This window comes from Varanus komodoensis, unplaced genomic scaffold, assembly GCF_004798865.1.
Source record: "Varanus komodoensis strain SLA01 unplaced genomic scaffold, ASM479886v1 scaffold3, whole genome shotgun sequence".
NCBI lineage: Eukaryota > Metazoa > Chordata > Lepidosauria > Squamata > Varanidae > Varanus > Varanus komodoensis.
In genome coordinates this window covers 59,785,306-59,810,011 of record NW_025335761.1, presented here as the reverse complement: position 1 = coordinate 59,810,011, position 24,706 = coordinate 59,785,306, and the positions used below count along the sequence as shown (strand labels likewise).

Genomic DNA, 24,706 nt, shown 5'->3' with positions numbered 1-24,706 from the left:
GTTCACAACAATTAATCAAATATAAACGATACAATCAAAATACGAATAGAATAAACCATAGTATAAAATTCCAGTGTGCAAATTTAAAACAGCTAAAATTGCAGTATACAAAAATATAAAACGCGTCATCATTTAAATATGTTAATATCATTTATTGGTTTTAATTTCTACAGCCAGGGGGAATCCGGTTTTTATATGTATTATTTATATGTTGTTTGTTTATTATGTTGGAAGCCATCCCGAGGCTTATGCAAATGGAATGGCATACAAAAACTCCAAATAAATAAATAAATAAATAAATAAAACATTTCCACTGAAAACTAGACCTAATTAAAACAGCAGGTGTAACCCATCATATGCCACTAAATGCCTGGGAAAAGAGGAGAGGTTTAAGCTGATGCCAACAAAGTGCCAGGCTGGTGCCAGGGGGCCTCAGTGCGGGGAAGGTTCTGCTGTAGTGGGGCTTCCACCTCCTCCTCGTTGCCTCTTTCTGGTCCTTGCCTGGAGGTGGCAGTCAGAGGAAGGCCCCAGATGCCGATCCTAAGGCGAGTTGAGGTCGAGAGAGGTGTTCCATCCGGTATTGAGGTCCCGAGGGGTGTAGGACTTTATGGGTCAAAACCAGCACCTTGCACTGGGCTCAGAAGCATAGAGGTAGCCAATGCAGGTGGGCCAGAATTGGTGTTTGGACCTACTGGCCCCAGTAATTAATTTGGCTACTGCATTTTGCACAGACTGACACTTTCAAACGGTCCTGAAGAGCACAATGGATGCAGGTGTGGAAGGTGAGCTTCCTGTCCTGCCCTTTCCCATCCATGCTGCACAGGGCAGCTCTTCCCTGCTGGATCCCCTCCAGAAGTGTGGGGAGTATACGTAGCTCTCCATCATCCCCAGCCAGCATGGCCTTTGGCTGACTGCTGGGGCTGACAGGGATTGCAATCCAACACACGTAGAGGAAACGTGGTGGGGTCCAACCCTTAGGGAACCCCTGCAGATACGCCATAGACATTCTAACGGGCCTGTGCAAATGTCGGTGGCCGTGTGCAGGATGCAGAAAAGAAAGCACAGATCTGCGTGATCGTTGCATATGCGTGTTATCAGGAAATGCACGAATAGTTGCTGCTGTTTGAATAAGGAGGGGACTTGGGACCTGCGACCGCTCAGTCTGCCCTCCAGTTGCTAACAGTGGATGGTCCACGTCAAGGCCGGGCCCTCTTCTCCCATCCTAGGAATCTTTATCATCGAACAGGGCTTGGAACAGTTTTTCAAGAAGAGGACGCCTCCAAATAGAGGACTGTCCTCTGGAAGGTGTAGTCACAGTGGCCATTTGGATGGCTTTAGAAGGGGTGACATGAGGTCCTGGAGGAGACGGCTGAAAGGGGTCACTGGTCCTGATAGGGACGTGCACCTCCGGTATCAGAGGCCATGGGGGCAGGCCCTGTCCTGCCTGTGGGTAGCTGGTTAGCCACTGTGTGAACAGAAGGCTGGACTAGATGAACCCGGCTCTGCTCCAGCGGGCTCTTCCTTAGCTCTTCTCGCAGGTTCTCACATAAAAGGCTGTGCTTCGAAAAACAGGACACTGAGAAAATGGTGGGGGCACAGCCCAACGGTTCCTCCTCCAGACGTCTTCTCTGCAGCTTCAGGAAGACCTGGAGAGAGACCCTAAGAGGGAGGCTTCTTTCTCAGTATAATTCACCAGTTTATTGTGAGTGCCACTGTTGTGTTATATAATTACTAAATATTGTGGGGTTAAAATGGGATTCCAAAACTTAACCCCCTGGACAAGGGTTTGAAAAAGCGAGTGTTGATCAGATAAGAGTTTTATGGCCTGTTTTAGGCTGCACCTGAATTTATTCTTCACTGAGTTGTTTCAGGATAGATTTCAGGGAGTTTAGGGTCTCTTGCACCCTTTTTGTTGCAGGGCAACAACTTTACCGGAGGAGAGCGTGTGGTTTACTGTGACATTTGAAGTTTCATCATGAGCAATCTTTCCTCTTGTCATTCTTCAGCTCAGGGGGCAGCTTGGCAGGATTAGAGAAAACCAAACCAGCCAGCAGTATCTTGGTTTACCTCATGGCCTTTTCTTCTATTATATAATATGTGGGATGGGTGGGGCTGGTTTGAACATACTCACTCTGGCCTGACAATTAAAGTTGCCATGACATGGAACATGGAGAAAACCACATTCCATGGAGAGCTAGATACTCGGGTTACACACGGGTCAGCGGTTGGGAGAGGCCTTTGGTGTAGAACTCCCGTCGGCCCTACAAGGATCGTGGAGGTTGTAGGTCAAAACATCTGCAGGCCAGAAGTGGCTCATTTCTGGTACAGTCCTGCCATGGTTAAGCAGGATCGTTTCAGATAAGGCTTTCTGATATTTTCATTCTGAAAGGTGCTGCCACGCTTTCTGTGCTGCCCTGGCCCCATGATTCCCCTTCACGTGATGAAATCCTGCACATGGGCAACAGTCTGTGTGTGGAGTCCCTTCATGCAGCCCCAGAAGACCTGGCTGGCGTGGTCTGTATGTCTGGGAAGTGGGGCTAGCGGCTGTCATGCCATGCCCCCCCCACACACAAAATGTGTAAAAGGCGTTGCTGTGAAGCAGGCAGTGAACTGGGTACGTATGAGGGTCTATGCTCCACAGACAATGTGGTCAGTTGGGACTCATGGAAATCCTTCTCTGTCTGGAAATGCTACCTGCCCAGTTGGTGTAATCATTCCATGATGCCAATTTTGGGGGCAATTCTAGTCTCTCTTCTGGTTGCTACCTCCAGGCCAAACCTTGCTGTCATTTCCTTCAAGGGAAGGTATTCTGCAGAAATTCGATTGCCCTAACATTTCGTGAGAGCCACATAGCCTAGATGTGAAAGTAGATCAACTTTTCAAAGAGGCTGCAAAGCTTAGAAGCCAGCAAGAGCTTTTTTAAAACTCGTTTATCTGCTCACACTATTCCTGTATAGTATTGGTAGTATAGTATGGAGTTGAAAAAAATAGAAAAGAACAAGGACTAACTTGCATCAGATTTACAATCCCTTATTGGTTTACCACAAAGGGCCAGGAAAGTGGCAACTTTAAAGTCTGCCATATATTGTAAGATTTCTGTGCAGAGAACCAAGGGAGCGTGGACGAGTTGGAGAGACAAACTGAGAGACTAGGGCTTGATAGGGCCTCGTGTGCAGGGATTGGCCCTGGAGAGTCAGCTGACCGATGGCTCAGGCAGGCTGGTACTGCAGCTAGGGGGCGTCCTTGAGCCCCACTGTGCCCTGTGCAAGTCTTATTGTGGAACCAGGGTGCTGGTGACGAAGGAGGACTGGCGTTGACCCCGAACCCCGAGTGCTCCAGTTTGCATTCCCTCTGGAACTGGATTTTTTTGCAATCCCTTAACTCCATATATGCAAAATTCCCCACCCCTGCATTATCGAAGTATTATGGCCTTTCTGGATTATGAGATGCATCACAGACCTTTGCATTTGAACATATCCAGGTCTGCAAGAGTGACAACACTTTTCTCCTGCAGGGCTTTCTCAGTGGGTCGCATTTGTCCTTCAGTGTCCTATCACACAGCCCCCCAGGGTGGGAAGGTCTGGATGTCAGCTCCAAGAGAGCCAAGAGGTTTCTAGGACTGAGAGCACAGAAAGGGAAGTTGCGTTCTTCTGGGACTCCGTGTGCCAGACCGGTCTCAAGCCTACCAAGCTGTGGCCGAGGGACCTACGGCTGCTGTTAGCCACTGACTGATGAAACTGATATGCAGACTGCGTGGCCGCATCTAAAAAGACATTGGCTGGGTGCATGTCAGAGCAGGTGGTCAACCAGGTTCCTGGTGTGAGGTGCTGCAAGGAAGCTTCTCTTGTGCCATGATAAAAAAGTAATTCAGAAACTGGAAGTCTCTGACAGCCCAGGGCTTCAGTCTGCAGAAGAGGCTACCTGTTACATTTCTGAATGATGTTTTTGCTTTGACGGTGTCTTCTTCCAATCAGGCTTGGTTCTATTTTTCTTCTCCACTGGCAGGTTTATCCATTCACTCCAAGCCAGAGTTGCTTTAGAATGATCTGCCTTTGGGGGTGCGGCCTGTTGCAGCTCTGTATGAGTTACTGGGAAGGGTCATGGCTCAGTGATAGAGTCCATGGCTTGTGGCAAAAGATTCCAGGTTCTATCCCAGCATCTCTAGACAGAGATGAGAAGAACTGTATCCTAAAATTCTGGAAAGTTTCGGCCAGTCAGAATGGAGAATACCAATAGGCCAGTGGTCTGGCTTGGTATAAGGCTGGCAGGGGATGGTGGGAATTGTAGGACTTTTTTCTGCATAGGATTGCCCCTGTAAAGAAGTTGCATAAAAATAAAGCATATGCATTTTATAGAATGATTTAAGAGAGCTAAGCGCAATTACATTATTAGTAAAGTACCACAACCCTATAGAAAAAGTAAAAACATGAATAAATAAGTGGCTGATATAAACAATTCAACAAACACAGCAGAGAGCCCATAGTTTGCCATCAAATGCCTGAAGAGAGAGGAAATTTGTACACTGTCCCAGAAAAGCTGATGGTGTTGGTGCCAGGTGGGCCTTGCTGAGGTGGGATTCCACAGTCCAGGGCTCACTACTGAAAAGGCCCTGCTCTTCACCAAGATCCTCTGAACCTCTTCAGGTGTTGATCACAGGGGTGCTCCATCAGGTATAACAACCTGCTCAGTGGCTCGTACAAAATGAGTTCCTTTGAGAAGCAGATCATTGTAGAATCACACCCTGTCACCCATCGGAGAGCTCCCCCCCCCCCCCGAGAACTTAGTGCACAGCTGTCATTGCAAGGCGAGGTAAGATGCACGAAATGCAGAAACGTGGCTCCACATCTTCCTGGGAATGGCTCCTCCCCAGACATCCATCGCCTCCCAGACTCATCCCACTGGAAATTCCACACTGCAGAACCTCAGGGACAAATCAGTCTCTCAAGCCTTCAACAAATAGCAGAACTTGCTTTCTTTGCAAAACAAAGGGGCAAAGAATATTGGGACAATAAGGAAGCAGACAACAGTCTGTAATAAACCTATAGCTGCCTAATTACCTTGCAGTCTCTTGCCATCTTGCCAGCGGGTCATGCTAACGATACTGCTGTTTTTACATTTTTGGCAAAGCTTTCTATGCATAGCAGGTGCAAACGCCAAAGGAGGTTTTGGCTGAGTTGCATTACTTCGACTTGGGACTGGATCTCAGGAGAAGCCCCAGTGGGAAAATACTCTCCTCATCGCTGATCTCCTAGGCTTTGGAAATGCTTTTGAATTGGCCTAATACAACCTGTGCAGGCCATGGAGGCCCTTGTTCTTGCTCATGTGACTTATCTTCCCTTGCCATCAGGAGCGGGCAGAGCGAGGAAGATCAGCCACAAGGCACTGCCCACCTTCAGTGGCTGCTCCAGCGTCCCTGACTGGTCCATGGCAGAGGCCTTCAGGCATCGCCTGCCCTGGATCTGGGACTAAAACGTCTCCTGTGGAGCTCAGTGGATGAGCGGAGCTCCATGAGATCCCCAGGGCCCTCTCTGCCTCTCTGCGCTCGCCTGTTTGGGCAGCCCCACCAAGTCTTCCCCCGTCAGGCTTGTCTCCTCTCTGCAGGGAGGCTGGTAATTTCTCTGTCTGCGGAACTTCTTCTCCGTTGCCACTTTTGAGCTGAGTTTACAGGAGCTGAGCTCCACCCCTAAAATAGCTTTGCCACTGCAGAGCACCACGGAGAGCTCCCAGAAAGCTCAGAGTAAAAGCTGGGATGGATAAGCAGCCCCACAGACACCGGCATCACCTGCCTGCCTTCATTCTACTCTACCCCTGACAGGGCTCATCTGAAGCGATTCAGCAGGAGTGGCCATTTATGCACTGCTGAAAGAAATGAAGTGGAGATGCAGCACCAGCAAACCGCCTGAAAACTGTTATCAACTTGCACCAAAGGGGCATTTGCTACCATGTAGGTTCGGATGCAGGAATAGACATTCTGACTATAATTTGAACGGAAATAACTACCTCTTACCATAGAGTGGAAAACCAGGACCCCCTGAGCCGGGCGCTCTGCCCAGGTTCCTCTCCAGATGCTGGCTGAGTCCGTGCCGCACCTGGAGCGAGCTCTGCTGCCATTTGGCACTTTGACTTTAACCTGGACCTGGAGCAGCCCTTCCAAAAGTGGGTGCTTTTAGCCCAGAGGACTGCCCTCTCTCAAACGGGACACATGGCCACCCAAGGTCCAGCTACAGGGTTTTCAGCACTTTGGCTTGGTTAGCAAGACCCAAGCTGTGCGAAAAGGAATGTGTTGATTCAAAGGGCGTATCAGCTGCTCGGACCAACTTTGGGCATGAAATGCACCAAAAGGTGCTCCTGCTCCAGCGAGTGAGTGACAGAGCATTCCTCCGGCGAGCAGGTCCACACTTCGCCGCTGCCTGCGCGTGTTTGTTTGCACAGAGAGTTGCCTGGCCACCTTCCTGGCAGTCTTGACCGTGCAACCAAGTGCATTCCTTTTCTGATTTATTTTCAACAACTTCCCACTCTGCTTTTTAGCCCTTTGGAACCAGGCGGCTTTGATGGAGTTGAATTAATAGAGCAAATGTTTTTTGCTGTGGGGGGGGCACATTCCTTCAGGGAGGGGTAAAGCTCCACAGGTCACGGGGTTCTGAGCGCATGATTGGTGCAAGGTGGTTGGAGAGGACGAAACCGAATGAGAGCTACCTGCTCAGTACATGTCTGGGAGAAAGACCAAGGGCTCATTTATGTACTGCAGTCCATCCCGTCATCTGCATCCTCACCCTCATCCATTTCCATTTCTTCACTGCCCCATAGCTGGAGTTCTCTGCATGGTCTGCAGATGATCACCTCTGCTCCCTTCATCTCAGAATCTCGGCCTGCCCATCTTCTCCAGTTCCCCTGTGATTTGTTCCACATTCTGATTCCAAAGAATCGTCGGGGAGGCAGCCAGCCGCCCATGAGAACGATTGCCCAAGACCACCACCCTCCCAGCACTAACTAGCCTCAGAGGCATCTGCACTTTGTTGCTCAGGTTCTTTAGCAAGAGTTTCCACAGGAACTTGTTCTGTGCTGCGAGACGCCCATGTGGCCAGCCGGCAAGCCACACTGCGAAGACGTGTGGGTGTTTTCGAGATAGGCAAACTTCTGAATTCTTTCCACCTCTCAACTTTTAAATTTCCGGTCGGTCATTAGCTCATTTGCACTGTTTTCCCACAGGGCTATTTATAACGGTGAGAGCACAAAACCTTCCTCAACCAGTCACAGACCCTAATAGCATCAGATGCTGTTTGACAAGTAACGCTTCCTGCAGCACGATCTGCAAGCCCGGCGCCGCTTTGGAGGGCGATACCCGGCGCTTCTCAGGCAGCCCTGTGTGTTGCACGAAATGTGTGGGTGAATGGAATGGGGGGGGGCATTAAGAGGCAGCCCACTGGGCCTGCTGATGCCTGAGACCTTTCACTGCATGCCCCCAGTCTCTGGGAGCTATGCCTCCCACCAGCCGCTGTCTGCAGGCTCATGCTGAAATAAAGGTGCAGGTGCTGTGATGATCTCTCGCACCTGACCACCTTGCTGGGTTCGCTTTTTGTTCACAGGAGCATCACCTCCTGCAATCCCGCAAATCTTTCTGCATGAGCCCCTCCCCGAAACCCAATGACCTGCTCTCCCCTGGCCATTTACCCCTTTTTACAAAAGATGTGTCCTGGGGAGACGGTCTGTTAAGGATGCACACGCAGACTTCAAAGCGTATGTAAATTAGCATATGCAGATTTGTGCCTGCCTTTCTTCTTGTTATTTTTATTTTTGGCCCGTGGGCCTGCACCCCAGGACTCTTCGGTGCCTAACACTGCCCCCTGGAACCCGCTATATGGGAATGTGCTGTTCAAACAGGGGATGTCTGTAAAATTCAGTGTCTGTAGGCCTGGGATACATACGAAGCCTATGAATGATTTGCCTGGCTGTGTATTAATATTGTGGGGTTCGCCACTGTGAGCATTTCTGTCTCATGGAAAGGCGGGGGGCAGGGGCTGGCATCAGTGGTAGGCGTGGCTGGGCCCCTGCCCAGCACCCACACCCCAGTGGGCCTGCCGACAGGAGCCCCCGAACATGTTCCTCCTCTTTGCCATCACAACCTGCTTGGTCAGCCATCGCTCACCCTCCCTGCCCCCGGCAGACAGTGGAGGCTTTGAGAAGGAAGACACAGAAACAGAGAAAGAGAGCGAGTCAGAGGGGGTCTCTTGGGCCATCTAGTCTGACCCCAGCTCCAGCCAGCTCTGCTCATGACATGCCTTCCAGGTGTATGTCCAGCCTATCCTTGAACACCCTCACCGGTGGGGCTTCAACCCCTCCTGTCCATCCCATACCCTTGGGGTCCTAACCGTCAGGAAGTACGTATTTATTTAAAACATTTCTATGCCGCCCCCATCGCAACAACGCCTCGGGGCGGCTCACAAAAAATACAAAAAAAAAAAAACATAAACAATAACAATATAACAATTTAAAAGAAAAAAAAAACATTTAAAACCCCCGGTGTATTCTCGGCTAATTTAAAATCCTAATAAATACAATAATTTAGCAATTAAAATAAGTTTTAAATAAAAAGGTCTTAGCCTGGCACCGAAAAACAAATAATGACAGCGCCAGGCGGACCTCTCTGGGGAGTACATTCCATAAATTGGGCACCACTGAAGAGAAAGCCCTCCTCCGGGTACTCACCCTCCTAATATCATTCACAGAGGGTTCCCGGAGAAGGGCATCTGTTGCTGATCTCAAGGGGCGGGAGGGCATATATGGGCGCAAGCGTTCCTTTAGATATCCTGGTCCCAAGCCGTTTATGGCTTTATAGGTCATAACCAATACCTTGAATTGGGCGCGGACTTCAATCGGGAGCCAGTGGAGCTGACGGAGAACTGGGGTTATATGAGAACAACGCCCAGTCCCCGTCAGCAACCTGGCAGCTCTATTCTGCACCAACTGAAGTATCTGGACCGTCTTCAAGGGTAGCCCCATGTAGAGCGCATTACAGAAATCTAATGGGAAGTTACCAGCGCGTGTGTCACTTTCGCCAGGCAGTCGTTCTCCAGGAAGGGACACAGCTGATGTATCAGCTGAAGCTGAAGGAAGGCGCTCCTCGCCACCGCTGTCATCTGAGCTTCTAGAGGCAGCTCAGGGTCGAGGAGCACTCCTAAGCTGCGAACCCTGTCCCTCAGAGGGAGTGCAACCCCATTTAGGACAAGGCCCAAGTCCCCCATCCCGAGGCCCGAACCACCCACCAACAGGACCTCCATCTTGTCTGGATTGAGCTTCAGTTTATTGGCCCTCATCCAGCCCATTACCTCGGCCAGGCACCGGTTCAGCACAGGCACTGCCTCACCTGGATTGGTGGAAAACGAGAGGTAGAGCTGGGTATCATCTGATGACTCCACAGCCCACACCTCCTGATGACCTCTCCCAGAGGTTTCATGTAGATGTTAAACAGCAAAGGGGACAAAATGGACCCCTGCGGTACTCCATGGCATAGCTGCCATGGCACAGAACCATAGTACCCCAGCACCACCTTCTGGAATCGGCCATTGAGATAGGAGCGGAACCATTGCAAAGCAGTGCCTCCGACCCCCAATCCCGCTAGCCTATCCAGAAGGATACCATGGTCGATGGTATCGAAAGCCACTGAGAGGTCCAGAAGAACCAACAGGGACGCACTCCCCCTGTCTCTCTCCCTGCACAGGTCATCGTACAGGGCGACCAAGGCAGATTCAGTGCCATACCCGGGTCTGAAGCCGGACTGAAATGGGTCCAGATAATCAGTTTCATCCAAGAGTGCTTGGAATTGCCCCACCACCACCTACTCTAGCACCTTGCCCAGAAACGGGATGTTGGCCACCGGTCTATAATTGGTGGCCACCTCTGGATCCAGGGATGCCTTCTTTAGGACTGGCCGGACTACCGCCTCCTTTAAAGGAGCAGATACCCGGCCGTCCCTCAGAGAGGCGTTGACCACCTCCAGGATCCAGGTCCCAATCTCGTCCTTGGCTTTCTTAAGTAGCCAGGATGGGCATGGGTCTAGTAAGCAAGTGGTAGGATGTACTTGTCCAAGCACCTTGTCCACATCATCAGGCCGCAACAACTGAAATTCATCCATTAATTGTGGACTCGACGGCGTCGATGGCGTCTCCCCAGTAGAATCTGGTTCAATAGCAGAGTCAAGCTCATGGCGAATTTTCTCCCTCGTTATTTGTTTTTCGGTGCCAGGCGAAGACCTTTTTATTCAAACGTCATTTTAATTGCTAATATTATTTGCTTATTTTATTCTTTGGCCAGGGTGACTTATTTTATATTGTTAATTCATTTTATATTTTTAATGTATTATATTTTAATTGATGTTTTGTGAGCCGCCCCGAGGCTTCGGCGAATGGGGCGGCATAGAAATTTTCTAAATGAATGAATGAATGCTTGGCAAAGTCATCACAGCGGGCCTTCGAGGGTGGCACAAGATCTTTCTTCGGGCCCGGATGTATCAGCCCCTGCACCACCCGAAAAAGTTCCGCCGGACGGTATTGTGAGGAGGCAATGGAAACGGAGAAGAATTTCTTCTTCGCCATCCTCACCGCCACAGCATAGGCCCGATAATGGGCTCTTAAGTGTGTTCGGTCAGAATCACCCCATGATCTCCTCCACCTACGCTCTAGACATCTCCCAACCTGCTTCATTGCCCGTAATTCAGGTGTATACCAAGGAGATGAACGGGCTCTGCCAGGTGGGAGAGGATGCTTGGGAGCGATCGTGTCAATAGCCCTGGTCATCTCCTCATTCCACAGTTCAACCAGGGCATCAACAGGATCACCAGCCTTGTCAACCAGAAAATCCCCCAGAGTTTCCAGGAATCCATCAGGATCCATCCAGCTCCGGGGGTGGACCAATACAATTGTGTCCGCACCCTTGCAGAGGGAAAGGCCGCTCTCGAGCTCAAACCTTATGAGGAAGCGATCGGACCATGACAAGGGCGTCAAGTACTTCCTGGCATCCACCCTAAATCTTGGTTCCCTGAACTTGGCTCCATTGGAGCGCATCCTGCCCTCCACTGCAGGGGGGAAAGGGTCATGACTCACCTTTACATGGCACCCCCTCACATACCTGTCTGTCGCTAACAGGTCCCCTCTGAGTCTCCTCTTCTCCAGGCTGAAGAGACCCAGTTCCCTCAGTCTCGCCTCATATGGCTTTCCCTGCAAACCAGACACCATCCTGGTGGCCCTTCACTGCACCGATTCCAATCTTGCTATATCCCTCTTGTAAAGAGTGGCCCAGAATTGAACACAATACTGCGGTTGTGGGTGCACCAGAGTCATATAGACTGGCAGTAATAGATCTCTCAATCTGGAAGCCACACTTCTGGCTTTGCATCCAAGGGTGGCGTTCACCCTCTTGGTCACCCTGTCACACTGCTGGCTCATGTTTAGCCTGCAGTCAAGCAGTACCCTGAGAGCCTTTTCACAAGTGCTGATCTCCAGTCACTTGTCCCCAAACCCGTACTTATGATGCCCATTCCTAAGACCCAAGTGCAAGACCTGGCACTTATCTGCATTGAATGCCATCCTGTTGTCTCTGTGACCAGCTTACTCCTGGGGTGTCTGTTGGCCCAGGAACCAAGGAGCAGTGCTGAAGGGAAAGAGGCTTGTGCCAGTGCCGCTGAGAGAGTGATGCAGTGAGGAGGAGCCATGGAGTGTGTCCCCGCCCCCAAAGGCCCCTGAACTTTTGGGCTGGCTCTGTCAGGGCAAGCAGGACCAGCCAGAGAAAGCTGCTAAGTGATGTTTTCTAGATGTCCTGTGTTTCTACGAAATTGATAGTTAATGTCACTAAATTTCCCCCTTACATCCTTATTTATTTATTAGATTTATATTCCTCTTTTTTCTTACAAACTCAGAGCAGCTTAAATCATTCTCCTCCTCCTCTCAATCTTATCCCCACAACAACAACCCTGTGAGGTAGGCTAGGCAGAGTGCCTGGTACTGGCTCAAAGTCACCCAGTTGGTGCCATGGCTGAGCTGGGGCTAGAACCTGAGTCCCAGTCTTAAACCACTACGCCACAAGAGGAATTGAGACACATCCTGGGAATCGTAATGACTTTTGTATGGCAGACTAGACGTTGCCCTTATATTAAAGGGGAGTGTGTGTGTGTGTGTCAGCACGCGTGCCCTGTCCCAGGTGGTGCAGCTTGTATGAGATTACTTTGCCAACTCACTGCTGATCTGAAATCTGAGCTGCTCATGTCTTGCTCCACCACCACTGGGCCTGTCAGCTCTGGGCAGCGCTGTCTCCGACAGTGTGTGCATCCTTCACGTGAAGAACATAAAGTCACAGAGGAGCTCTTGCAAATCCACAAGAGCCAGGCAGGGCTGTCAAGGACAGGATATTTTAAGTCAGCGGCAACTTGCTGGCACATCACAGTAACACAATCTTAATCTTGCAGTTGCATAAGCTAAGCCATCGAAGCCATGTGTGAATATCTTGCACCATTTTTTAATCCATTCACTCATCATTCATTCATTTCTATATCACCCCATAGCCAAAGCTCTCTGGGCAGTTTACAACAAGGTATAAAACAGAACGATAAGATACAGTACAAATAACATAAAACAACACTGTTAAAAGAATTGAAATTATTTTAAAATAAAAACACAGTAAAAGACCTAGCAAGAAGAATTACCAGGATAAACCCCCTAGGCCCCTGGAAAATCCAAGTGATCTTAAAGGTTTCCACATAGAAGGGGATCTTGACTTGGTGCTGAAAAGACAGAAACATAGAAACAGAGTGAGTCAGAAGGAGCCTCCTGGGCCATCTAGTCTGACCCCCCGGCTCTAGCCAGCTCCGCTCTCGACATGCCCACCATGTGCATATCTAGCCTATCCTTGAACACCCTCACCGATGGGGCCTCAACCACCTCCCATGGAAGCCCATTCCACACCCTCGGGGTCCTAACTGTCAGGAAGCGCTTCCTGGCATCCAAATTGAACCTTGGTTCCCTGAGCTTTGCTGCACTGGATGTCAAATTTGGAATCAGGTGGCCTGCAGCAGAGAAGATGTGCCAAAAATCAGGGCCACCACAGAAAAGGCCCTCCCACTAGTTGCTATCCTTTGAGCCTCTTGAGGGCTTGGTACTTGGAGGAAGCCCCCAAGATTGAGCATGGTGTCCAGGTAGATTGGGGTTGTGAGAGGCACTCCAGCAGGTATTGTGGTCCCAAGCCATGTTTTAAATACATATGGTTCTGTGGCAAAACAAGGGAACTGCACAGAGAGTGATATATTGGAGCATAGTGAAATCACTCTGCATTGGCTCCCGACCTGCTTTTCTTCTCCTAAGTCCAGGTCAGGAGCTGGCAGCCCTTTTTCGGTCAAGGGCTGCATTGCTTCATGGGTAATCTGTAATTCCCTCATGGGCCATGCAGGAAGACAAAGACTGGGCTCACATGCCTGGCAAAGGAAAAGAAGCCAACGTGGCAATTGTGCAGACTTGTGTTGCCGTAAGTACCAGTGCTGGCTGTCAGAGCCAGTGGGCCCTACAAGAAGACATGCCTTGCATGGGGTGTGTGGAAGCTTCCCCATCACCCACTCGGCCGGGTTCAGACAACGCGGTAATTACCAGGGGGCATAATTATGGAAATGAGGCTGTGCATTGCTGGCTTGCACGATAAAGTAGATATGGTGGCTTCCTTCTTTCCCTGAATGTGCGAACCCAGCTAGTGTATTCTTTGCGGCATCAGAAGAAAACATAAATAGAGCCTTAAAAAGGAAGGAATTGAAATTGGTTAGCTTCCAGAGATCTGAACAGCCCCTTCTGCAAAATCTCAAGACGGAAGGGAAACAACTGGGATTGCTTTCCCTGATGTTTGCCCATGGTTTTTGTATGGGAACTTTGCTGCATAGGTTTCCTGCATCCCACATGCTCGCATCCAAGTTCCTTGGAAATGAGACCAGCGGAACGGCTATTGCCGACTTCTGATGCCAAGTCCGGTTCAGCTGGATGAAAATGGTGCCAAATGCAGCAGGACTTTCTGATAACCAGGAAGTCAAGTTTGTCTCCGCCCGCAGGTTGGAATGCTTAGAGGTGCTTGGGGAATTTTCAAAGTTGCAAAAACTAGGTGAGTTACCATACCAAATGGAAAAAGTTTTGCATTGTTCACACAATGGGTGCGTTTTTCACAAGGGATGCTAAAAAGAGATTTCCCACTTCTTGAAATGGAAAGAGACACTTTTCGCTCCTCTTTTTATATCTCGATAACAGCACTCACTGAAGTGTGTCGTAGCCAGCCCTGGAGGGGAAAATACGAAGGACTCTTGAGCTGCGATTTGACCTCAACTTTCCAGAATTAAAGTTTGGATCCTGATCCCCCCCCCTTTAATTTCTAAGTGTTGTTAGTCACCCAACAGCTCTCAGGGGGACATGCAACATAAATACAATCTGCATAAATTTAAATGAAGCAACCCATTAAAAGTGATCAATTGAAAACTGCAATCAGTTAAAAACAGCAAAGGCTACATTGGTTACTACAAAAGACAATAATCTTAAAAAGTACACAGATCAAACTGCATAGCAAGGGTCTTTGGAGCTTCAGAGATAACAAAATAGGAGCCAGGAATACTTCTGTGAGGAGAGCTAAGCAGTGCACTCTTCTTGCTATGTGGAAAGATACGCACATGTTCTCAAGATGTATATTTGTAGAAGTGGAGGGGAGTGGGGTGTTAAGGGAAAAGGACTATTCCCAAGAATTTGGGGACACACAAAACAGGGCACTCATCCGTGCCACCATGACGTTGGTCTGGCTGATGACTCTCCATGAACCTTCTACCTTGTGTTCTTTCCCAACCTGGGGACCTCCACATGTTTTGGACTTGGGTTCCCATCAGCCCAAGCCAGCATGGCCAGTTGTCATGAACCTTGAAAGTTGTGGTCTTCAACATCTGGAGGACCGTAGTTTGGAGAAGGCTGACCTACGGCTATCATCACTTTAGGGGGATAACTAATCATGTGTCATGGGGGAAAGGGGCAGACAGGGCTAGCACTCAAACAACACAATAACCTACACTCGAGTAGAATATGGTTGAGTGGGGGTTGCTGCTCAGCTGAGGGATATTGTGTTGTCTGAACCCAGCCATGCTAACAAACCATGGATTATTAACTATGACCGTTTCATAGTTCGCAATCCCGTAATAAACAGTTATTGTTATGTACTGCCCAGTAGCTGTGCCATGGGTTCTCTTCCTGGATTGTTTGTGGTTAATGGAGGGATTATGGGAGCTGTAAGCCAGCAGATCTGGAGGGCACTGGGTTGAGGAAGGCTGGCGTATCTTCCCCACCCTCCACTCTGCGAACGTTGTAAAAAATGTGCCAGCGAACCAGTGCGATAGGGCGGAATGCAGCCAACACCCTTGCAATTACACAGGTGTCATATTGTGGTTTGAAAAGCTTCTGGGGTACCGCTGAGAGTGTGCTGTACATGAGAAGCCGGTGGCGACACAATTGAGAATGTCTGAAAGGGTTCAGTATGAATTTCTGCTGTGCCACTTCCAGGGCAGGCTGCTGGGACTGGACCCCCTCCATGCAGGAAAAATGACCCAAAGATGGAAAGCTAGCATTTCAGGGCCAAAGGCTGCAATGTAGCCAGCTCCATGACAGGCTAGATGTCTGCGTGAAAGGTGGTTTTTATGTTTATATGGAGGGAGAAGCCTGGGCTAGAATTCTAATATCTGGTGCACCAGTTTGCTATCTGTCTGGAGTTGCATGGCCAAGCGTGGTGGTTGCTTCATTTTTGCCGGAGGTAAGGAATACGGGTTTAAGCCTTTGTCTAAAGGGACAAGGGTTGTGGAACGGAGCCTCGTGCTTGCATAGGCTCTTAGTATTATCACCCCAGTCTGCAGCTGCTGAGCCAGACACCACATGAAAGAGCTCTGAGTCTTGAACAGGCCGATCAAACAGGTTTATCAAGAGGGGTGAGTGTTTTACACGAATGCTACAGATGTCGTCCCAGGGTGAAACTCCTCGCAAGGAGCAGAGGTGGATTTTCTTGAGGAGCAGCTTGAAGAGGGTGAGAACAAGAACTATTTACTGCTTTGCTGTGTCCCTGGACTGAAAAGCAGCACATGTGACGCAGCTGGGGGCTTGGATGTCTCTGGTTGTTTGGTCTCGGAACCCGACAGGCGTTTTGTATGCTGCTTTGGCAACACTTCTGTGGAGCCACACAGTCAGCATGTGCTTTTTAACAAGCATCAGGGCAGGTGCCAAGGGGATGCATGACCAGGCACATCAGTAAGGGCCCACTGATAGTACCCCCTGGACTTGCGGCTTCTGTTCCCTCCTGTAATCTGTTCCTCCACCTGCCTCTTGCATCGGCTCAGACAACAGTGGCAGTGAGTAGAAGCAGCCACGACCAACTTGTTCACAGCCTTCCTACCTTCCAGGAGGCGAACTGGAGCAAGGATAAGAAAGAGGATGGAGAGCGAAAGCAGCCAAGGATTACGGCAGCAGCAAGCCACCATAATCCCACTGAGTGAGGGTCCCCTGTAGGATGTCTTGCCCCTGGACCCCCAAAACCTGGAGCTGCCCCTCATCATCATCCTCCTCTACTCTGGTTTGGTTTATGGGGATGTCCCCCCTCCCCGTAAACCCACATTTTCCAAGGCACATCTGCACAACAGATTTAAAACTACTTTAACAGTCCTCATGTCCTAGGGAGTGTTGGGAAAAGGAAGTTCTGAGAAGAGGGCCAGAGTTCGTGAACACGAAATGCCCTGATTTCACTGGAGTATCGCTTCCAGGATTCTTCGGCAGCAGTCATGGGAATTAACTGGTGTGAAGTGGCTGGGAAAAGTTTGTCCTGCAGAAAGACTCAGGATGCGTTTGTGCCCGATCGAAGGATTGCATTGGCGTACCTTTCCACGCCCTCTCTAGTAAGCATGGAGGACATTCCATGAGGAAGTTCTCCACCATCTTGCACAGCTCCGTGGAAAATGTTGAACCGCACCCCTCTTCTGGTACCCTCCAGGGGCACTGGTCAGTAATGTCCATTATCCCCAGGCAGCATGCCCATGGCTAGAGACGATGGGAGTTGTATTCCAGCACATCTGGAGGGTTCCGGGTTGGGGGAGACTTGTGCAGAAGAATGAATTCATGGAAGAGGCCAACCAACACTGAACCTTGCATAGCTACTCAGGCATTGCCAAAAATGAATGAGGACAAAGGAGGGCAGGGATTTGCATAAAATGTGTACATTGCCTCTGCATTTCTCCTTGCGCTTGTACATTTCTCTCTGCATTTCTTTCCCGCTCTGCTGGATGCCTGCCACCCTCCAAGATCGTAGGGTTACTGGCAGCTGCATTGGAAGGTGTCCTAAGACTATTATCCCCCTTAAGGGAGGGGGTAACCCAGCAGCGGGTTCCAACATCTGCTCTTTTCAGACAGCTCTTTTCTTTTTTACAAACCTGTGGTGCGTCATCTTGCATGTATTTGTCAACAAGGATGGAGGCAGCAGTTGTGATGTGTGAGTTTCATCTCTTCCAAGGTGCCTGTTCTAATTTTTAATAAACATATTTAATTTACTAAGCTTTCAGGGGTCCAGATGATCCTCTTTAAATTAATGCAAAAGTGCCAAAACTTAGCTAGGGTCCATCCTGTCTCAAACAGCTTCTCAAAATAGGCCGGGGAGAATAGCTTGGCTGTTTTTCCTGCATTGCAATTTCCACTGGGTGCGTATCTGGCTATGCCGCTTCAAGAACATTGGGGCTTCTCTCAGTTCTCTTCTGTGCATACCAGATAGCAAAACAAGTCCATCATGTGAGTGCTGAAGGGCTTCCTCGAGCCCCAGGAGTAAATTACAGCTTGGTGGTAAGAGTGCGGCCCGTGGGCCAAATTCCATTTTAGACAAGCCCTCAGGGGCTGCATTCTCCTAGTGGGTGGGATCAAAGGCAAAGGGGGTGGAGCCAAAACACCAAACATACCTGCTGATTTTAGCTTAAAGCTTTTACTGCAAGCAACTCAGCCTTAGGAATGGTGTTTCAGCATTTTTAGAATGGAGGAGAAATACTGCAGAAAAGCTGGGAACAGCATCAGTTGATCAGCAGATGGGAAGAAGGGACTGGGGCCAGGGGAGGGATGTGTATCAATCTGAGGAAGCCCGGTTTGCTGGATTGGGACCCCCAGATGGCTAGATTTGCCCCCTGCAGTGAGCTTATACATCTCTTCTCGAAAGTCTCAATCCTACTTCAGGTTGGCTTTCCCCTAACACAGGAGTTAACTTTCTAATTTCTCATTTTTTTCAGAAGTGGGACTTCTGTCTGAATTTGTCATATCCCTTCTATGATCTAATATGAGCCCAGCATTTCACTTAAACATTTTTGGGAGAGTGTGGTAGTGTTGATTTCTACTTTGCTTTCTGTTGTTTTCATAATTTTCCCATGGAAATTGCCTATTTTGTGGTCTGGTGGGTTGTATTTTTGTCCTGTTTCCCCCTAACAAAATGGAAAGATATACCTTGCTCTTTAGAGGTACATCTTGGTTTAAATAAATATAAAGTTCATCTTACAAGATTCAGCGTACCCAACAGGTTTGTTTGTTTTTGGTATTAGATTACATTTTTGGAATGTGATAAATTCTATTCAGATTGAGAAATATTTGAAATCAAATAATTTTTATTTATTTTTGGCCTCAGTGGGGTGTAGAGATGTTGTTGTTCTGATGTTCTACCAGTAGAAAATTGATATTATCAAAATAGATGATGTACAACTTGTTTATGCACAGGGGCCCTTCTCTGTGTCCCTTCTATTAGAATATATCAAATCCATATTAAAAGACGTGGTCTTCTTTGTGGTGGCACCTGACTTTGGAATGTCTTCTCTCTGGAGATAATGCCTGGCAGCAGAGCTATAGCCTTTCAGGTCAGGGAACACCTGCTTGTTTGTCCAGCAATTGTAAGACAAGGTTTGAACAAACTTACGTTTTGCCTGGCAGAAACCATCTTATACTCTCTGCTTCTTAAAGCTGAGTTTCAAGCTTGCCTTTATTGTCTGGTATGCTGCTTTTTAGGTTGTTTTATGTTCACGGTCCTGAAATATTTTTCAGAACAAAGGCACAGCTTATACATTTGAAAAAATAAGTTTACAGAGGCACCTACCTCTCAGGCCACAATCCCATATCACACACCCTACAAAAATGTGTGGATCTGATAGGGCCTGGAAGCCAAACACGTTTCCCAGACCCTGTGAATTGGACTTTCCTTCTGGCTGCTACTAACCTAGGAGCCATTCTTTCTCTCTTTTGACCTAGAGAGAAAATGGAAGGATGCCACGTAAGTTTAAAGTTTAGCCTCTGGCATCTCTCCTCCTCCTCTAATCCGAAGTAGTGAAGTTATGCATGTGTTTTCAATGGAAAAACGCCAGGCCCCATTTCTCGTCCTGACTGGCTGTACCTGCTTTACCACATTAGTGGGTGCCTTGTACAGGTGACAAGAGCGTTGTCCTCCACTCTGTGGGAGAGGCGTGTGGATGTGTATCTTTGGAACCTGCACACCGATGAGTAATCCATCGCTAGTTTCTGTGAAATCGGCACACTTTTTGACGGGGAAGATCGCTCGGTTCAAGCCTTGCTTCTCCTTTTGGTTTCAGGTGATACCTGTGGGAGATGAATAACTCAGGGCTCTGTGAAGGGGTTGTAGCTCAGGCGCTGAGCACCTGCTTTGCATCCCTGGGAGCACGTCCAGGTAGAGCTGGAAAAACACCTATTTGAACCCCTGGAGAGCGGTTGCCATTTCGCGTTGGCGGTACCTGGCTAGACAGACGCCGGACGTGCTCCTGTAGCCCATGTGGGTCTATCCAAGCCAGGGTGGCCCTCCGCAGCCTTCCCAGCTGGGTCCTGCTGGCTGGAGTTGATGGGTGTTGCAGTCCAACCCTTCCGGAGCATGCCTGGTTGGGAGAGGCTGGGCCTTGGTAATGGGAGCTGCCAAGGCCTGAAGCTGACCCGTTCGGCCTGCTGAACACGTGGTGCCATGCCCTTCGCCTCCATGTGGCTCCCCCAGGAGCTGCTGAGAGTCAGGAAAGGCGGCCCTGAGGTGGACGGGCGAATGGTCTGGCCCAAGCCGCTTCCGGTGCGAATGGGCAGGTGCTGAGCCGGCCCGCGTCCCAGCGCCACTGCCCCGCACTGGGGTCTTGGGCTGGGACAGCGCACGGGAGACTTCGGTCTGCGCCACCTCCAGGCAGCGCAGCTCTCCTTGGCCCAAGGGCCACATTCCAGTTCAGGAAGCCTTCAGACACTGCTGCAGGGGGATGGGGTGCTGTCCAAGGGGGCAAGGGCCAGATTCCTGCGCGTGGAAGCCTAAAGCTGCTGAGAGCGAAGGCCTCGGAGAGGCGTTTTTCTCCTTTAGAGTGCAGGCAAACTGTGGGCAGCTGCCAGGCTGTCGGCATTTGGGAGTGGGGCTGTGGGAAAGGCCATGGGAAATCCCGTCATGCAGACCCCGGTGGGCTGTCTTCGGACGCCGGGACTGGGGTTCTACGCCCGTGTTGTCGGCCGGGGGAACTGGCTGGTCCCATTTCTCCACTGCATTTTAGCAGCACTAGAGCAGAGGGCTGGCGGCTGGTGCTGCGTTTTCAGGCGGCTGAAGGAGGCAGCAACTTTGGCTTGGCGTCGCCACTGTGCAATTCATAAAGGGCTGCCGGGTCATGCTGCCTTTATTATTGGCGTGCGGTTCATTTCTTGGCATCGCTGGGTAAGAGGCCTCCAGCACCAAGGCTGGGGAAAGCCCTGTGTCAGCAGGACCTACAAAAGAGGCGAGAAACAAGAGCGCGTTCCCCATACCCCTTCCTCCCATACCATCTCACTTCTGGGTTTTGTTTACACAGAGGAGATGTGTTTCTTCATGAGGTCAGGGTTTTTGAAAGGGTGCAGGAGAGCTGTGGAATACACAGTGCCTGAATTCTGTTCCTGCGGAGCTCAGCTTTTAAAAAACAAAAACAAGTTTCTAGGCCTCATTCGGAGTAAGATAGGCTTGGGGGCAGGTCTGGGAGAAAAACATGCCAAAAGTCTCTGATTAATCTTTGCAATGGCCAGGGGCAGGAATCCTTGTCTGTAATTTAAACAGCCATAATTTATACAAGGATGTAGTATAACTCATCAAGGTTTGGATTATTTTGGCGCATATTTTGTCTAGAGAAAGGGTTGGTAGCTCAGAGCACAGATGTTTTGGACTACAGCTTCCACAATCCTAACCATGTGGCCATGTTGGCTGGGGCTGATGAGAACTGTAGTCCGAAGTATCTGTGGGGCAACCTGCTGGGTGACTGTGTCAGTGCCAGGGTTTGGAGGGCCCTTGGGCGAGACCCCCTGTGCCCCCCACCCGGTGAGCCTGCATTCTCAGTGCTGCTGTCACAAGCACCTCCTCTCCATTCTTCATCCTTGCCACCGCTTACCTGCTGGCCAGGTGAGATCCCCCTGGACCGGTGCTGTCTGGGTCACAACAAGAGGTTGGCAAATGAGCACAGGAGAGGAGCATCTCGGGGGTCCGCATGAGTACATCCACTTGCGACACCCAGCCTGTCCCAGAGTCCAGGGCTCAGAGCCCTGGATGCGGCTTAAGACAGCACGGGGTACGGTTTTAGCCTATGCGTCAATCTGGCAAAGTCCCACTCATTTTTAATGAGGCAAATTGAAGCCTGACTTTCAGTCAGGGGCACAAAATGTGTAAGGGGTTTCTCTCTTTTTCTGACTTTTAAAGCGTATGGTCTAGAGACAGACGTGAGGTGAGAGCTAAGGGAAATACATATGCTGTAGTCTTCGCGAGACATTTAGGGTGTGTTCATAGGAAGACAGAGAATTTGTGCTTGTCAGGCCTCCAGAGCCTTGGGATCATAAAATATCTCGAAGGCCTCTCTTCTTTATAAAGAGTTGATTTCTTTACCGTAACCATCCTGCCCCATCTCAGCAAATACCCACACCCTGTGGGACAATCTTGTGCGTTCAGGGAACACATTCGTGCCACACGTTCCATGGTGTGACTTCCTTCTGCCCTGCACGATGGTTTAGCTGACATCTGAAGAGGTATATTTTCATGACTTGTGGGCCAGAGGACAACATGGGTTGTCAGGACATCTTTGAGATGTGAATAGATTTTATTTTTTCCTTTGTAATAGGCAAGACAAAATAGTAAATTAAAGAAAAAGTATTACAAGAAACAATTATATCTGGAAGAAGGGAAAGCTCTCGGTTGTGATCTGTACCTCTGCGAGTTGACTTTCTAGGTCTTAAATAAACAGAGCACTCCTAGGCCTGCTTACCTAGTAGTTTAAATCCCATTGTGTTTAGTGGAGAGTTATCCTTACTTTCTGCTTTTAGGATTGATTGATTTTCTTATCTGTGGGTGGAGTGGGAATTGGTTGCTGTTGTTTTATCAGCTGGATATTGACTTATCTCCTGTGAAACCAGCACTTCTAAACCGAATCCACTTCCCAAAGAGTCACTCCCTTGGTCCTTCTTGCCTGGTCATGTCAACTCTGAGTGATAACAGCTCTCTGAGGTGTGACACAAGAGCTGTTCTTGACCTATGGAATTTGCTACCGTGGGGAGTGGTGATGGCCACCAGTCTGGATGGCTTTAAAAGGGAATGGGCCAGATTCTGAGGGAGGGGGCTCTCCGTGGCTACTAACCTTGCTGACTCTGGGCTACCTCCTTCACCAGCGGTGGCCCAACTGCACACACCAGCTGCTGGGGAGCTTGGGCCGGAGGAGGCCTTGCACCCATCCTGCTGGAGGGATCCTGTGGGCAGCTGGTTGGCCGTCGTCTGTTGGACTAGATGAACCCATGGATCCAGCATGGCTTTTCCTATGTTCTTATGGCTTTGAACCTGGGACCTATATTCAAGGCGCTGTCCCTGAGCTTTGTGCACATTCAAGATCAAATGGAGTTTTTCTACAGTATGGTTCCCTCCATGCCCAGTTTCGGACCCACTGTGCAAATTGCAATGGGTCCCCCTTTCTGTCTTCCTCCTCCTGGCTTCCTATTAAAACAAACTGCTTATTTTTGGTCCGGCTGCAAGTTCAGGCACCAGGGAAGGCTGTTGGAAGCCGCTGAGTCATCCCTCCAGAGAACTCTGTTTTCCGAATATGTTCAACTGTTGCAAATACAACACGTGGTGTGAGATTCATGTTTACATTTAGTGGCTGTAACTTTAAAAAAAAACCCAGGGAGCTTTTTATAGATAGCATGTGACGGGATGACTTGAACTTCAGCAAAACTTAACAGGAGAGCTATAAAAGGAACCCTAAACCAAAATATTCCTGGACTACTGACCTCTGTTTTGGCCAAAGTGTACCGAAAATGCAGCCTCTGAGGAAAATAATGTATTTTTTCCGAGCACAGATGAGCAGACAATTGGGCTTGCTGTGTCTACTCGGGTTTTTTCTCCGATTTCAAGGTCTGTAAACAGGCAGCCATGATGCAGAGTGAATCAGTTGCCCTGGGGGGGAGGTGCAAGGAATCCAGGGGGGGGGGGGGGTCAAAACCTGACCTGGATTGACCCTCCTAGATTCCAGCCCGTCTACCCAGCAGTAGCGCTGCCTTGCTGGGACACGAGTGGAACCAGCATGCGGCCCTTCCACTTCACAAGAAGGCAGCAGATTGCATTTTTTTAAAGGCAGAGGAATTTATTTATTTAGTTAAAGTTTTTATATGCCGTCCCCATTGCTACACAGCCTCGGGATGGCTCACAATAACACAATTTGCCCAAAATGCACCTGCGATGCATGGGATTTGCCTAAAAGGCACATCTTTGGCCTCGACATGCCAAGGGGTTTCTAAGGCAGAAACCAGAAATCCCTCTCCCGAGTCATGTCACTTTAATTCTCGAATGGGCCACGGGCAGCCCCGTTCTCCAGGTGCAAGCGGCTCCAGGTCTCCATTTTTGTCCGTCTGCTGCTGAGGAGCGAGCAGAGCGGGGTGTGACCCATGGCCTGCCGCCTTCTCCCCCCACTAGCCAGCTGTCCTGAGGAGCAGTCAAAGGTGCTGTCCCATCGCTAGCGAGGAATCAAGGTTCAGGTACCCCTCCAGTTGGCCCTCAGATGTGCACCTCGATGTGTCCATCACCTGAGGCAGCAAGGTGCAGCCTTGCACCTGCCCCCACCAAGTATCACGAAAAGACAGCTGGGGGCCATGAGCTGTAATTTAGAAACAGAGAAACCGAGCAAGGCAGAAGTGGTCTCCCAGGCCACCTAGTCTGACCCCAGCTCCAGCTTGCTCCGCTCATGACATGCCTGCCAACTCAACTTGAGATGATCTGCATTCTCCATTTGATTTGCTATTGGTCAGGGATTCTAACCCAGCACTAGAAACTGGCTAGATGAGTGCTCCCTCCCTCCCTCCCTCCCTCCCTCCCTCTGTGTGTGTGTGTGTGTGTGTGTGTCTCAAGGGATAGAGATGCAGCTTGAAGCTTTATAAAGGGGTCAACTCCTGAGCTCATGTCCAAGTCTAACTATCTGACTCTTGTTGATCCTTAGCCCAGAGACAATTTGAGAACTGTTAATGGCTTGGATCCTGGATACCCAAAGGAGCGCCTTCTTCCCTATGTGCCCTCCCACCCCTTGAGATCTGGGGCAGAGGCCCTACTCCGGGAGCCCTCCTTGAAGGAGATTAGGAGGATGGCTGCCCGGAGGAGGGCCTTCTCTGTGGTGACGCCCCGACTGTGG

The 24,706-nt window shown here is 49.7% G+C and overlaps 1 protein-coding gene across 1 annotated transcript in view; it reads left to right on the top strand.

Moving 5' to 3' along the window:
* Positions 1–24,706, top strand: part of PRKCH (protein kinase C eta) — a 111,867-nt gene that overhangs the window by 6,001 nt on the left and 81,160 nt on the right. The gene's annotated exons all lie outside the window — the stretch shown is intronic.